General features: G+C 39.6%; 1 protein-coding gene across 1 annotated transcript in view; it reads right to left on the reverse strand.

Annotated features, from left to right (window-relative positions):
* Positions 1 to 16,039, reverse strand: part of STK39 (serine/threonine kinase 39) — a 300,756-nt gene that overhangs the window by 86,545 nt on the left and 198,172 nt on the right. The gene's annotated exons all lie outside the window — the stretch shown is intronic.

Below are 16,039 nucleotides of genomic sequence, written 5' to 3' on the forward strand. Positions count from 1 at the left end.
ATTACAGCACTGCCTTGTTATAGAGTAAGCACTTAAAAAAACAGTCACTGAATTACATAAAGTGGCGTTTCTCTCTTTTTTAGTACATGAAACTGTTAACCCATAAAGTTACACAGGTCCCATACTCATGCCTCTTTAAATTATATGCATTATGGGAATCAAGGGCACTGTGTGAGGCATGGAACAAAGAGAAGTAAACAAAATAGACCTGGTCCTTGCCCACTTGGAGCTTACCGTCTAGGGAGAAGATCATGGGATCTGACCTCAGCAGGTGTGTCAAGGAGGAGCCGTGTTTTTAACAAGTTTAACATTAATATGCTAAAACTAATATTATTGCTGGTGAGGAATATTTGCTATAATTTAAAAATATGCAATCCTTCCAACTCCTAAAGTCCAACTCTCGGAGAGGTATTAATAATATTATTCTATTTATTATTATAAAATATTATTATATTATTTAAAATAATAAAAGTTCCAAAGGATACACTAGGTTTATGGGAAAGGAAGCCATTGATCACACCTACTTGAAAAGTAATTTGCCCAGGCTAATATGACTTCTCCTACACTGTATGGTTTACAAGTTTGCTGTCCACTGTATATTTGGGGAAAGAATTATTGGCTCTTTAAGAAAAAAATGCATGATATATCCCCAAAGTTCCTTCTCTACAGTATGTCTGCAAGTGGAGGCTCGTCTGTCTAGGTGACATCAAAATCAGATTTTTGAATTTTCCAATGAGAATGGTAATGCTGCTAGTTACTCATCTGATCTCTTTATTATGATTATTATTATTATTATTATTATTATTATTATACTTTAGGTTTTAGGGTACATGTGTGCAATGTGCAGGTAATTTACATATGTATACATGTGCCATGCTGGTGTGCTGCACCCACTAACTCGTCATCTAGCATTAGGTATATCTCCTAATGCTATCCCTCCCCCCTCCCCCCACCCCACAACAGTCCCCGAAGTGTGATGTTCCCCTTCCTGTGTCCATGTGTTCTCATTGTTCAATTCCCACCTATGAGTGAGAATATGCGGTGTTTGGGTTTTTGTTCTTGCGATAGTTTACTGAGAATGATGATTTCCAATTTCATCCATGTCCCTACAAAGGACATGAACTCATCATTTTTTATGGCTGCATAGTATTCCATGGTGTATATGTGCCACATTTTCTTAATCCAGTCTATCACTGTTGGACATTTGGGTTGGTTCCAAGTCTTTGCTATTGTGAATAATGCCGCAATAAACATACGTGTGCATGTGTCTTTATAGCAGCATGATTTATAGTCCTTTGGGTATAATACCCAGTAATGGGATGGCTGGGTCGAATGGAATTTCTAGTTCTAGATCCCTGAGGAATCGCCACACTGACTTCCACAAGGGTTGAACTAGTTTACAGTCCCACCAACAGTGTAAAAGTGTTCCTTTTTTCTCTACATCCTCTCCAGCACCTGTTGTTTCCTGACTTTTTAATGATTGCCATTCTAACTGGTGTGAGATGGTATCTCATTGTGGTTTTGATTTGCATTTCTCTGATGGCCAGTGATGGTGAGCATTTTTTCATGTGTTTTTTGGCTGCATAAATGTCTTCTTTTGAGAAGTGTCTCTAAACCTAAGAATTCCCTTCAGTCAACATACAGCAAATGGGTACTTTGGATGGTGGTCAGAACTCCTAACTTGGACTAACTGCTATTCTTTCCCTGCTAAAAGCATTTCCTTAACTTTAAGCTCAAGATCTTCTCTCAGAGTTGATCAGTGGAAAGAAAACAGACCTGAACTTGGTTTAGGCTCTGAAGAAATAACTTTATGTTGTATGCTGTAATTCAATGAAGACAAGCCCTTGACTTCTAAGGAATGTCAATCTAAGAAAAAATAACTCAAGAACATTTTTTGCAACAGTAGGTCAAGCTCTCTGCCATGTTATCCAAGGTTCTTTATAGAAAGAACCAAGAGATAAATTCTGCTTGAATTTGGTTTCAAGCAAAAGCTTGCCTCGCTATATAATCTTTTAATCCTATAGGTCTACTTTTGTCAAGAGAGGAGGACTAAATAGACAACTATAATTTCCTGGTTGCTAACAAGCTGAAGGCTAAATTTTCTTTTCAGTGATTTGTAATTATATCACTCTGGGTTCCCTGCCCAATTCTCTTTCCACTCTCAAGATATTTTTAAAATCTCATTTTAGCTTCATTTTACTTCACCTACTTTATGCTTTCATACTGTAAGTCACCTTAAATCTTCACTGGAACAAGGCAAGGTAAAAATAAATCATTCATTTATATCATGTGGTTACATCAATGGTTACTCAACTCTCAGTTCCTCTAAATATTTCTAGGGTATCTCTCTGTCCATCTCTCTACGGAAAAGCCCTTCCTTTAAAAATCACCTTCATACTCAATCTAACTTTCTACTGTTACTTTGTATACTGAAAACAACAAAGAGATAGGTTATGGCACAATTCCTATTTAAGTCCGGTTAGCCCAGTTCAAAGGTAGGGGTTACAATGGAGTCTGGGCATTCCTGGAAAAACAGTAACAACAGGTTTGAAGGATCTTAATTCTATCTCCCTTCCTTTTTTTTTTTTTTTCTTGAGATGGAGACTCACTGTGTCACCCAGGCTAGACTGCAGTGGCATGATCTTGGTTCACTGCAACCTCTGCCGCTTGGGTGCAAGCAATTCTCTGCCTCAGCCTCCCGAGTAACTGGGATTACAGGCGCCTGCCACCATGCTCGGCTAATTTTTGTATTTTTAGTAGAGATGGGGCTTCACCATCTTGGCCAGGCTGGTCTTGAACTCCTGACCTTGTGATCCACCCATCTTGGCCTCCCAAAGTGCTGGGATTACAGGAGTGAGCCACTGCACCCAGCCACCTTCCTTCTAATTTCGGAGCTCTGCAGGGTCCATAGATGGATTTCTGGGGATCAGTAAACCTATCTAAACCACCTGCAAAATACTATGTAAATGTTAAATATGTATTTGGTGGGGGCAGGAGGGGGAAGCTACAGCCTTAATCTGAGTTTTTAGGTCCCTAACACCCACAGTTAAGAACTATTATCTACCTGGCCCCTCCGTCCCCACCGCCCAACTCTACCCAGTCAATCTTCAACTACCTGACTGATGGCTATGAATACAAAATACAGTTCAAAGCCCACCTTTTACTCAGAAATCAGAGTATGTTTTCCTTTATCATTTAACTTGGTTTATTCATTTTATACTCCCAGAACAGTGTCTGAAAAAAAAGTCAATTCAACAAATGGAATTAATTAATCTGAGGCATTCTATTAATTAGTCATTGATGGCAAAAAAACCCACTCATCAATAACTAATAGAGGCAAGTAATCTGGAGGCTGATGATTCCTAATTTTTAAATTGAAAATAAATACAAACCCCAGTAACAGAATCAATTAAGTGTGTATATACAGCAAAAAGGCAAACAAACAACCCCCAAAATGTAGTTAAACGATATTTCCTTACTTGATTAAATCATGTTGCAGCTGCTTCTAAATTTTAAAACACAGAAGCAATGCAAATGTGAATTTTCTCTGCAAATTCTCCTTGCAGGAGTGACATAGCAAAAAGGAATATAATAGCTTACAACTAAGTCAACAGTACAACACAGGCACAATTTCTGACCACAAACAAAGATGTAGGCGGCTGCTAACACAACCATAGCCCTTTCTCAATTATTTTCCTGGTTTCTGTCATTAGCACAGATTACTCCGTGAAGATTTTGATCATCTCACAATTTCTGACTCCGTACTTGCAGCAGCCTTATTATGTATGCTTTAAAGCTAGAGGATTTTAATTTCCATTTTTTATTTGCACTCAGGAGGCTGCAGATTATCCAGTATAGAAATTCCCTAGAGTGAGAATCTCTTTATATAAAATAATTCCCTACACTCGCAATTCTTTATATCAGAACAATAATAGATGTAGGCATTATTATTGAGGATTTAGCTAGTGGAAAGCAACCTCTCAAATAGAACAGCACTTTATCAAAATAATTATTATTCCTTTCTCTGGGGAGGTTGTGTGAAAGCCCTTGTTCATCTCTGCAACATGTTAAAATGTATCATTTTTCTATGACTCCTTTTTTGCATGAAGTAGGCAGCAGCACAAGTAAATAACAACAGCTGACTTTTGAGAGAAAGGGGAAGGTCCCTGCAATACTGTTGAGTATATCACGGGTATTGTCACTTTAACAGCAGAGATAACCTCCCTTTAAGGTAACCTTAGACTTAATGGACTTTTCTACAGTTTCAACACCAATAACATAGTAGAGATTAGGATGGAAAAATACATATATGGTCCTTTCCTTATCACTCAATATGCAACTTGAAGTCCAAGGCCACTATGATAAGTTTGGAGTCCTTAAACATGGTGATTTACTGAACATCATAAAGTCAATTCTAGCCTAAGAGAGGTTACTGGGCATCAGCTTGATTTGTCCTTAAAGTAAGCTTCATAAAATACTGAAATATGACCCAAAGGCTGTTTATAAGAAAGATGCTAACACTGAAAAGATCAGCCTCTAGTAATTATCTAAGAAACAGGAAGGAAAATATAAAAGGACTAGGAGTTTAGAAAAAGAGAAGAAAGAAGAAGATTAAAATGTACACTGCACCAAATCTACAAATACCCAAATTCATGCACTTCGTTGCACTGTGGTGAGGCAAACCCAAGGGAACCAGTGACAGCTTTTTGGGAAGGTGAGCAAAGACCTGTTTGTCTGCAGTGGAAGGAGAGGCCAACTGCATGCTGGGCAAGGATCACAGAAGACAAATAAGATTGGGAAAGGAGACCAAGAATGCAAACCAACCAACCATGTCTAAGGGCCAAACAGGTAACAATTCCAACAGACCCACTGCCAAAGAGAGTGGTTAATTACATTCTCCTTTCACGTAAGTACAGGAAAAAATGAGTAACTATACTGAACAGGAATCAACCTGATAACAGGGAAGAGAAAGAAAAGCATTCAGTGAACAGCAAGCTCCTTATAACTTCCGTTGAAAGTAAAGTCACAAGTCAAAAAAAACAAAAAACAAACAAAAAAAAACAAACAAAAAAACCAACATTGCTCATTTGCATCTTATGAGTGACCAAAAAAAAAAGTTATAAACAAGAATATAATGATGTTATTTCAAAATTTAATCTGGTTAAAAAAAAAATTCAAGTTAGTCCTAAACCTGTGCCTTGGTACATTTTCACATTTCTTCTTCCATTCCTCCCACACCCTGGGTGTTTCATCTTCTTTTAATCTGCAGAGCACAGCTAGAAGCTACACAACAGAGCTGGAAGGCATCCTCTAGAACAGAAACACTCAGGCCCCCTGCCTCACCCACCCCCACACCCCCCCGCAGCAGGCCAGAGGCAGTCTTAGCTGTCTACCCCAGTTGACACTGATATTTGAAAAATGACACCATTATTCTCAATTTAATTTATTTGAACAATTCTTCACATGCTGTCTTATATGGTTATTCAATATTTTCTCTGTTTATATCCTTATTTTCTTAAACCAAAATATAAGATCCTTCAAGGACAAAGTTTATGTTTTAGAATATTCCCATGGTAACTTGCCCAGCAGGAGTTCAACAGACGTAGAGATGAATGACTGTGACAGTGGATATTAGGTGAATCTTTTCCTGTCACCCTAGCACTGTTCCTAGGATGCTAAGCTAAAAATAACCAGGCATCAGCTACCCCATATTCTAAAGATTGATGCAAATATCATGCTACTCCTTTAAGGCTTATTAACAATTGGCCAAAATGGCTATGCTAGCCCCAACCATGACATCTGACTCCTCCAACTCCTATCTTTATAAAGAAAATATGGTGAAGGGGTAAAGAATGATAGGGAACCCTCATGAGTTATTGGTCTAGGCTGTGTGCTGAGGCTCTCCACTACCAATACAACTGCAGGAGTCCCCCAGAGAGGCACTCCACAGGTCAAAGGAGTGGGCAAGGAGGCAAGGCTGGCATCTCATTCCCCAGATCAATACCTGCTTAGGGAGCAGACATATCGATCAACCCTACCCCTAGTGCCTGAGCAAGGAAAAGAAAATTAGCAAGATGGCCAGGCATGGTGGCTCACATCTGTAATCCCAGCACTTTGGGAACCTGAGGCGGGTGGATCACGAGGTCAGGAGATCGAGACCATCCTGGCCAACATGGTGAAACCCCGTCTCTACTAAAATACAAAAAATTAGCCGGACGTGGTGGTACGTGCCTGTAGTCCCAGCTACGTAGGAGGCTATGGCAGGGGAATTGCTTGAACCTGAGAGATGGAGGTTGCAGTAAGCCAAGATCGTGCCACTGCACTCCAGCCTGGTGACAGAGGGAGACTCCTCCATCTCAAAAACAAAACAAACAAACAAACAAACAAAACTAGTGAGACAGCAGAGTGCAGAGAAGGAGCAGCCGTTGAGCATGCACACACACCTACCCCCGTGTCTTGGTGTGGTGAAGGGGTCACCTGGAAGGTAGCCCACATCAAGCCATCTTGCCATCACCCCACTCCTCCCAAGTGGAGGTAAGTCACTTGCTCACCTCCCTAGGTGAAAGGAAGCAGAACTGGCCTATATCTCTTCAGAGAGTCCCACCAGGGTCACCACTGAAGAGCTGGCCTTTGGACACCTGCCTCAGAGGACACTGGCAGCCAGTTAGTTTTAGAGAAGCAGTGGCAACCAAGAGGAAAAAGCAGCCCAAAAAGGGGAGAAAGGGCTAACTGTGTTCCCTCCTCAGGGAGAGGGGTCAGGTGGGTGACGGGAGGGGATAAAGGTGAAACTGCATAATAAATGGAAGCTTAAACCAAACTTTTTTACATTCCAAGTGACAGAAAAATTATGGCCTAATGCCAAAGATGCCATTAAAAGATGTGAAGGGAAGATCTGACAATTCTTTAAAGGCAGTGACTAAAGAAACACAAAACTTCTGTTTTGTTTTTACCCAGCGAGTATAGATTGTACAATAAACTGATTAAAAAAGAATGAAGAAAAAACAACTTAAAAAAAAGGAAAAAAAGAATGAAGCATTGTTAAATATTTTTTAGCCCTGATATTTTTTAAGTTCCCCATTTTCTTTTAGATGTTGGAGAAAAGAGGTAAAAGAGACAGAGTGTTTTAAGAAATAAAAAAAAGATTCCTCTTAGCTACTTGGATATTGCTAAAAATACTCTATAAGCAAACAATACACTTCCCTGCAACAGAACAACTAGGCTAATGCAGTCAAAAGGCCAATCTGACTAGGATCCTTGGTGTGATTTACAATGTTAGAGTTTAAAATGATATAGCCATGCTGTGGTAATAAACATTCATTTTAAGTGCTTTAGAGGCCTAATAATTCATTTGAACATTCTCAGAGAAAGCCTTCTCTTTCGGGGGAGGGAGCAAAATGGTGCAATCAAACCATAAAAAGAGAAAGGATCAAAGGACAAAAACCCCACCAGCTTTTTGACTGAGCTGACCTTGTATCTGCTCCACAGCAAGAACTCTAGAACTAGTTACAGACAAACGTACAAAGTTTGGTTTTACAAAATCCCCAGAGCTTCTCCATTAAGACAACAAAGGCCATTGGTGGGCATGCTGGTAAATTCCCCACGTAGGGACTGAAAAGTCATCTTCAAGTAGCCACTGCAGCATGCTCCGAGGTAAAGGATTAGTATAAACTTAGGGGGCCGGGAGACCAAACCTCCTCCCCAGGGCCCTCTGTGTCAGAAAGGTGGTTTGCTTTCTTACCCAGGGCAGAAGCCCTCCAATGCTTTTATGAAACAAGACGTATCTCTGCAAATAAAAATGAGTCAAAGGGTTTTAAAGAGGACTTACATTAATACTTTGTGGCCAGGTATGCTTGACAGCATCTCCCATATCCAAATTCATTAAAAACTCAACCAAGACTCGTATTTCCTTTTGGAGATTAAAGTTGCTTAACTACTTACCTCACTGGGGAAACTCACTGAGCTAAGCAGATTACCAGAGGACAGCGCGGAGTTTTATTTTCTGAAAATTTTTTAAAAGAGTAGTTCTTACATTTGATAGTCCCATTTCTATGTGGCCCATAGGGTGAAAGCTCAGGAGATAATCTCTAGTTACTCCATGCAGCCAAATTCTGATTAAATTAAGATCCTTATCAAGTGATGGGTTTTATTTTGCCATAGTTCCCTAAAATACAGTTATTTTCTACCTCCTTCTTGGCCTACGCTTTTTTTTTTTTTTTTTTTTGAGAAGGGGTCTCATTCTGTCGCCCAGGCTGGGGTATAATGGCACAATCTCGGCTCACTGCAACCTCCGCCTCCCGGGTTCATGCCATTCTCCTCCTGCCTCAGCCTCCCGAGTAGCTGGGACTACAGGCGACCACCACAACGCCTGGCTAATTTTTTGTATTTTTAGTAGAGACGGGGTTTCACCATGTTAGCCAGGACGGTCTCGATCTCCTGACCTTGTGATCCGCCGGCCTTGGCCTCCCAAAGTGCTGGGATTACAGGCGTGAGCCAGCGCGCCCGGCCCGGCCTATGCTTTTTAAGTTCAGGTAAATTTATGTTCTTGTCTCTCATGAACGTTGGGCCAAACTGGGCCACTTCTAAGAGGTCATTGCTGCAGGCCCCAGGCACAGTACATGACCTGGGTAAATGAAACCTGCTAGAAAACACTACCCGAACCACTCAAGCCTCCGATAACTGGCTCTTGCTTTATTCTTTCCACCACCTTTGTTGTTGACTCTTCAGGTTCTCTAGCTACCTTCTGTAATTAGCAACCCCGCCACCTGACTACCAGCTACTGGCATCTAAGCTAGGCGCCATATCCAGATGCTCATATCATCTCTTTCCCCTAGCTCTGTAATGCCTCTGATGTGACCCCAGACCTTCCTTTACCCATGTAATACCCTCAACAGCATCACACAGACTAAACGTAGTCAGCTCTGGCAAATGCCTAATGCATCATGCTATTGACAAGATGGTTTTCATCACCATTTGCAAAAGGAATAAGTGATAGCCCTGATCATCAGTGGCCACTGAGTACCTTGTAAAACCACCAGCCCTTTGCCCAGATGCTCTTTGGATTGTCAGGTGATGTAACAGTCAAAGAAAAACAGTGTGAAACAAGCACTACACAAGACTCAGGATCTCTGAGAGCGAAATGAAGGAGATGAAGACTCCCCTGAGTTAATCAATTCTCTCCCAGCTACCACCGAACATCCGGAACACACGGCTAATGCTGGATAATGACAAGAATGGAGGCAGAGAGATAAGCTCCAATTTCTGAATGAATAAAAGTCCTGGTAATTTTCTTACCGGGTTGCCTCCTGTCACCCAAAAGATATTTTTATTACTTTCCATTGCCTACAAAACAAAATCCTAATTCCCTAGCACAAAATCCTTAACCAAGTATCTGCCAATCTATATTTCTGGCCTTTTCTTTCATTGGAAGATATCCAGGGCATCATTTAAATGAGGGCCTACCAGGATCAGATAACACAAGTTAGAATTCCTGCTCAGGTACTAAACAGGAGTGCTTAACTCTCTAGGCAAGTAAATTAACTTTTGTGCTTTGGTTGTTTTTCATCTGTAAATGAGAATAACATTAGTATCTATTTCACAGTGTTATCAGAAGTAAAAGAAACAAGGCAGTGGGCATTTAACACACTGCTTTGCATATGAGTAGCAAGCAGTAAATGCTATCCATAATAGTAACTATGACTCCAGCCACCAACTGAGAACTAGCAATTCTCCTTGCCTGTGCCCTGCACTTGCCTGACTTGTGTCTGTGTTCATACTCTTCCTTGGGAAATAACCAGATATGTGTAAGGTGGCATTGTTTCTAATAGTGAAGCATTAGAAACACACTACTCATGTACATCAGGAGAGAACTGGGTGTCCGATTCTAAAGGAGGGGGCTACATGGGAATCACAGATTCCAGATCTCTACTTGAAAGATTTCATAGGAAGGCACACCTTCCAAATTACCTTGTACTTTTAAGCAATCCCTCTTATCAGCTGAAAGGGATAATATGCAATTTCATACTTCCATATGATTGTCTCAAAACATAGAAGAAAATAAGCTTCACACAGTATCTTCTTTGTAACATTTGGCGTACACTGGGCACTCCAAAGGTGCTCCATAATGATAATCCAAGCTCATGCAAGTTCACTGCCCTACTTCAGGGAAGCCTGAATGTTAGGAATGTGGCAGGCCCTGCATCAGGCCCTGTAATACCAAGAAGTGTGGGACCAGGAAGCAAGCCTAATAAAAATTAGAAATCATATACCACGAATAAGGAGAGACACTTAAAATCTTTCTTTAGTATCAGAATAATAGCCCCCAAATATGTCCACAGCCAAATCTCAGGAACCTGTGAATAAGTTAACTCTTCATGGCAAAAAGGGATTTGGTAGATGTAATTAAATTAAGGACCTTGTGAAGAAAGATTATTTTGGATTATCCTGGTGAGACCATTCTAATCACAAGGGTCCTTAAAAGCAGAGAACCCTCCTGGTGGTCAGAGAAAGAGATCTTGCTTCTGTGTTAACAGAAGCAAGGCTAGAGAGATGTTAAGCTGCTGGCTTTGCAGATGGCAGAAGAAGCCGAGGGATGTGGGCTACCTCTACAAGCTGGAAAAGGGAAGGAAACAGACTCTCCCCAAGGGCCTCCAGAAAGGAATGCAGCTCTATAGACACCTTGATTTTATAGCCCACTGAGACTCCTGTTGAACTTCTGACCTACAGACTGGAATACAATACATCTGTGCTGCTGTAAGCCAATAAGTATATGGTAATCTGTTATAGCAGTGATAGAAAACTAATACAAAGGCCAACCAATGAAATTCACTGGACAGTAGAGATTTCCCACAATACCATCAGTTAACAACTGTATGAATTTTACCAAGGAGAATAAAGTTTTCTAGCACTTCGGGGATTGCAAAATAAAGTTTAAATTACATTCCAAGAAGTCTGGTTTCAACAGGGAAAGAAAAGTTAATGCAAAGAAAGCCCCCAAACTGAAATATACTTGTTACCTTTCCAAGACTCAGCATCTCGAGGAAGAAATCTTACCACTCGTTATCTTCAGGGATATGGTAACGGAGAACTGAAATAACTCTGCAAACAGTCTCCAGAATTATTCATCTCTGATCAAGAGGACAAGTCCTAAGAGACCACCTTCCCTGATAAAACTGGAGAGGAGAATTTTTAGAATGCTAAGAGCAGCAGGTTACCTCATCAGCAGCCAGGAAAGGTGGAATATAAAAAAGGATGAGGGAGACAGGCTCTGCACAGCGACAGGAAGGATAACTTAAAACACAAAGGCATTTGTTAAAATTTCAGGCTACTACCAGGCAAAGTATCAGGTAATTAACATTGACTTAAATGCCACCAAAAAAAAAGCTGTTTAAGGTACTGACTATTTTTAAGACATTTTCTCTTCACGCCTATCTGTGTAATGACATTAAAAGGCTCATGAGAAAGAAGCAATAGTTCACAGAAGACACGAAAGTCCCCAAAACATAACCAAACAATTGGTCTACCATGCAAGACTGACTCCTGGCTACGGTGCTGTGGAACTTAAGATGAGAGGAGAGCAAGGAGGCCCTCCATTCTACTCTTTTTTAATTTTTTGAGACAGGGTCTCACTTTGTTGCCCAGGCTGGTCTCAAATGCCTAGGCTCCAGCGATCCTCCTTGCCTTGGTCTCCCAAAGGGCTGCAATTACAGGCACGAGCCACAGTGCCCGGCCCCCTCTACTTTACTCTTAAGGTTGATATTAGCATTTGACTCCTGGGGCTGACACTGACTAGTCACGTGACATGGCACAATTCACCCCACTTCTCTGAGCTAAGAGCTCCCCTGAAAATGCCCTGCCTCAGAAAGACAGCCATGGAAAGCTCCACAGAGGCATGCCAGCTTCCATCCTCTAGCTGCTGATAGGTGTTTGGCTTCACTCTTCTTTTAGTGAAAAAAAAAATGCGGAAGACTTTTTTTTTTTTTAACTAGGAAATCTTCTACCAAAGAAGGCTCTGTGGAAAGAAACACAGCACATTCACACTTTCAAATGTGAACGATGAGAGTTGGTCCTGAGACCTAGAGGTGGGAACTGCCAATAGACACTGTGCCAAGCCGAGGGGAGGTAACACAGCTGGGTCTCAATGGAGGGCAGGGAATGCTCATGCAAGGCCCTTGTTTAGCATCCCTTCTTTTATTCTCTGACACAGAAACTGCCTTGCAGTTCTTCCCTGCTGGACTGATCGTTTGGTCATATTTCCAGGACTCTCCACACCTTCTATGAACTTTTGCTCCATTCTCATGAATCTTTTCATGTCTTTACATAGATAAGCATGCAGAGAAAATGTCTTTAAAATAGTAGGTACCTTAAAAAGTCCATTTTTGTCTTAACAGAAAAGTATTTAAAAGAACAAAATATACGAGATTATGTCAAAAGGATTAATTTGCCTTGGAAAAAAGCAATCTAGTAAAGGAGTATTTTCTGTATACATTTCCACTATAATGTCAAAAATAAAGAGCTGCAAATAGCATCTTGATATTGTTTGTAAAATACGCCTTTCATTAAAAATCATTCAGTTGGCACCTGTGTAGTACATATTTATTCAGGATCTGTAACATGCTAGCCATTGTGTAAGGCTCACAGAGCATAAAGGTGATCTCTCATCTCCTCCAACTGTTAGGTCCAACACAGGCTACTTCCTCTAGCTCCTGGGTGCTCACAGCAAGCAGCTAAGGGAGGATTCTTTAAAGAATAAGCTCTCAAAGGAAGTATCCAAAAGAACAGCTTCAAAATGGAACCCTCTTACATTAAGAAATCATTCAGTTTTGTAGCTTCTCCGTGCAGGGACCTCGTTAAAACCCTGCTGTAAGAACTCAGCACCAACACAGAGCGAGGAAGCGGTGTCTGCTGCTACACAGATGATGACAACCTCTGCTGACCCAAGAGCCAGAACCAGCTCCTAAGTAATCCCCATGTGCTTTGATACTGGGTTTACTCAGTTCTGTATCTTCAGGCTTCTCAAAGTCTAAGAGCATTTCACTAAGTCAAAATTCAAAGCTAAAAGAGATTTTCCTACTGGGCAGTTTTCGAACATCATTCTTGCACATTTAACCTTTTATATGATACAATACTGAAAAACTGGGAACTCCCTCAATATCAAATAACACTTTTTCAGTAATATAAGTTTTGGTGCATTCAATCCAAATATAAGGAAGCCATTAAAAAGGATTCTATAGATTTGTATTCATCGATATGAAAAGGTATCCAGGACATACTACCAAAATAAACAAAGCAGATTAGAAAACAACATGTGTTGTTTTATAATAAAATAGACAGTTCATATGATAACATTTAAAAAATTAAAAATCTACATTAACATGTATGTAGAAAAAAGTCTGGAAGAATATTTACCAAGAGGCTAATAATTATTTCTGGGTGGTGAGATTATGGATGATGTTATTTCTTTAATTTATGTTGACTTTCTGAATTTCTAAGATGACCATTTACGGCTTGAAAATAAATAATATCTTTAAAGAACTCTATGCATCCTCTATTGCTGAAAGTATTTGTACTCACAATGTCCTCTTGCTCAGTTGTCAAGGAAAAAACAGTATTATCGCAGAATGAATGGTTTTTCATTCTTCTATTTTGCTTCCCTTATACCAATTTTTTCTGAATACAAACCTTCTTTCCTTTAGCATGTTTACCAGCAGAAGGATTTTGTATATGCCAAAGGCAACACCTTACACGACCCTCTATCACCTATATGTATACTATCTCCCTATACCATATCATCAATAACATCGAATTAGTGTCAGAAGACCCAGATGCTAGCCAGCTGGAGAATTACAGCTGTGACTGCAGGAAAGCCACTTAACATCTCCAATCTTTCTGTTTCATCTGTCAGCAGCAAATGTAGGATGAAAGGAAAAACTAAATCAAGCAAGTGATGTGACAGTGCTTGAAAAATTATTAAAACATGAAAAATGCCAGTTTCTATTTGCAGCAGCATCTTTAGCATCTCCTCCAAGAAAAATATTTTCCAATATTCCTGTCATAACATTTAATGATGAGTTTGTTGGGAAACATTGTTAAAAGAATATTTATGTGAAACGTTAATGGGAAGACAGGTAAATGTAACAATCCCTAAAGTACAGGAGTTTCTTACCGCATTCAAAACAGGACTGAATAGAGCAAGGCCACAGGGTCAGGGAAGAAGAACAAGGACCAACATGTTAAACTGACCTAGGTTCAAGACTCATCTCTGCTTCTTGTGAGCTTTACGGTGTTAAACAAATTATTTCATGACTTTAAACCTTAATCTCCTACATGTGAAATTCTGGTAACAATAGGATGGAAGCTATGGTGGTTTTATGATGATTAAACAAGACACAGCAAATAACGTGCTTATCATCGTGCTTGGCACATAGTAGGCATTTCATCTTTTTGAAGGATACCACTAATAAAGCCAAGATATGCATCAGGGACTCAAATTCTCAAAGGACAGAAAACAACCAAAAGAGAACACCCAAAAAATGAAGTAAAACGCCAGACATTTTTTGGATCAAAGCACTGTATTTCTATTAATTTGGTACCCACGTAATAACATATACCACTCTACTGAAAAACAAATGTGGTCTTTTCAGAAATAAGTTAAGACAGGTAAACCCCCTACCAAAGACCACAGCATGACACTGACCCTGGATTGTCCTATCGATTACTCTTCTCAAAATTTGGTTGTTGGAAAAAAAAAAAACACCACTGGTTACCATGGGAACAAGCACACCAAAGATAACATCTAAACAAAAGGGCTTTCACCTTCCTCTAACTACCCATAGCTTCTTAGTTTTATCTCTCTTCTTACTGCATTTATCACCTTCTACCTTATATTATGGTCACTTGTGCAGGATCTGATCTCTCCGCCTACATGTAAGCTCTCTGAGTGCAGAAACCTTGCTTTATTCATCTTTGAATTTTCAACAAAGACTTGCACAAAGAAAGCAGTAAATAAGTAGTTTGCTGTGGAGGGAAAAAAGAACATGTACTAAGAAAGCATTGCATAACTGAACACTATGCCTATACTACTTAACCTTTCAGGGAAAAAATTAATCAAACCTCCCAGCCACTTGACCGGTAAGAATTATACAATTAGCCCTATTTTATAGGCTGGAGAACAGTTTAAGAATTCTAATTCCTCCTGAATAATGATGGAATTAGAATTCTTGCATACTCATGCTAAAACAATGGTCAACATCGTTTCTAACAGATTTAGCTTTCTTTATGAAAACTTAATTTACTAAGTCTATTCTTTACAAATAGATAAGTGCATCTTTTAATAACGAAACTAAAATAATAAACTGAATTAGGCAACAATTGTCATGCTGAGTTAAAATAAGTATCCCATGCTAGAGATCATTTTTCCCTACCAACAGGAAGCCACTGTGCTGATCTGGGGTCTTTAACTGGTCCCTCAAGGTCCAATGATACTGCTACATAATAACAAGGTAAATTCATGATGAGCAAGTTGATGGGACATACCATACCAGCATATCTATGTATGGCAATTGGCAGGGCTGCCTTCAGCAAAACTGTAAATGCCATCCATAGGGCTGAGCTGTCAAAGTATGAACAGCATCTAATACAAAGGAATTAATAATTTAACTGATAGATTTATCATTTTCCAAGTCACTGAGCCTGATTCTAATAAACATGTTTTGTGCCAAATGCATGACTATTTTATTTGATGAAAAATATACTAATGGAAAAATATTTGTATAATGTTTGACTCAAAACAGAAACTGTATTACCATCTACTGACAGTATATAAATTACAGGGTGGCCCACTTGGTATTTTTCTCCTGAGTTTGGCATTTAGGAGGATTTCCTTATCTTGTACTGGCTTTATGATAATTCAATTTTTTTGATATCATAGATGACATTATCTTATATACTATGGACAAAAAAATTTGCAAAACACTTAAAAGAAAAAGATAAATCTGCATTTTAACCATCTCCAGCATTTAACATTGAGCCTTAAGGTCTAATC

The sequence above is a fragment of the Pongo abelii genome, chromosome 11 (genome assembly GCF_028885655.2).
Source record: "Pongo abelii isolate AG06213 chromosome 11, NHGRI_mPonAbe1-v2.0_pri, whole genome shotgun sequence".
NCBI lineage: Eukaryota > Metazoa > Chordata > Mammalia > Primates > Hominidae > Pongo > Pongo abelii.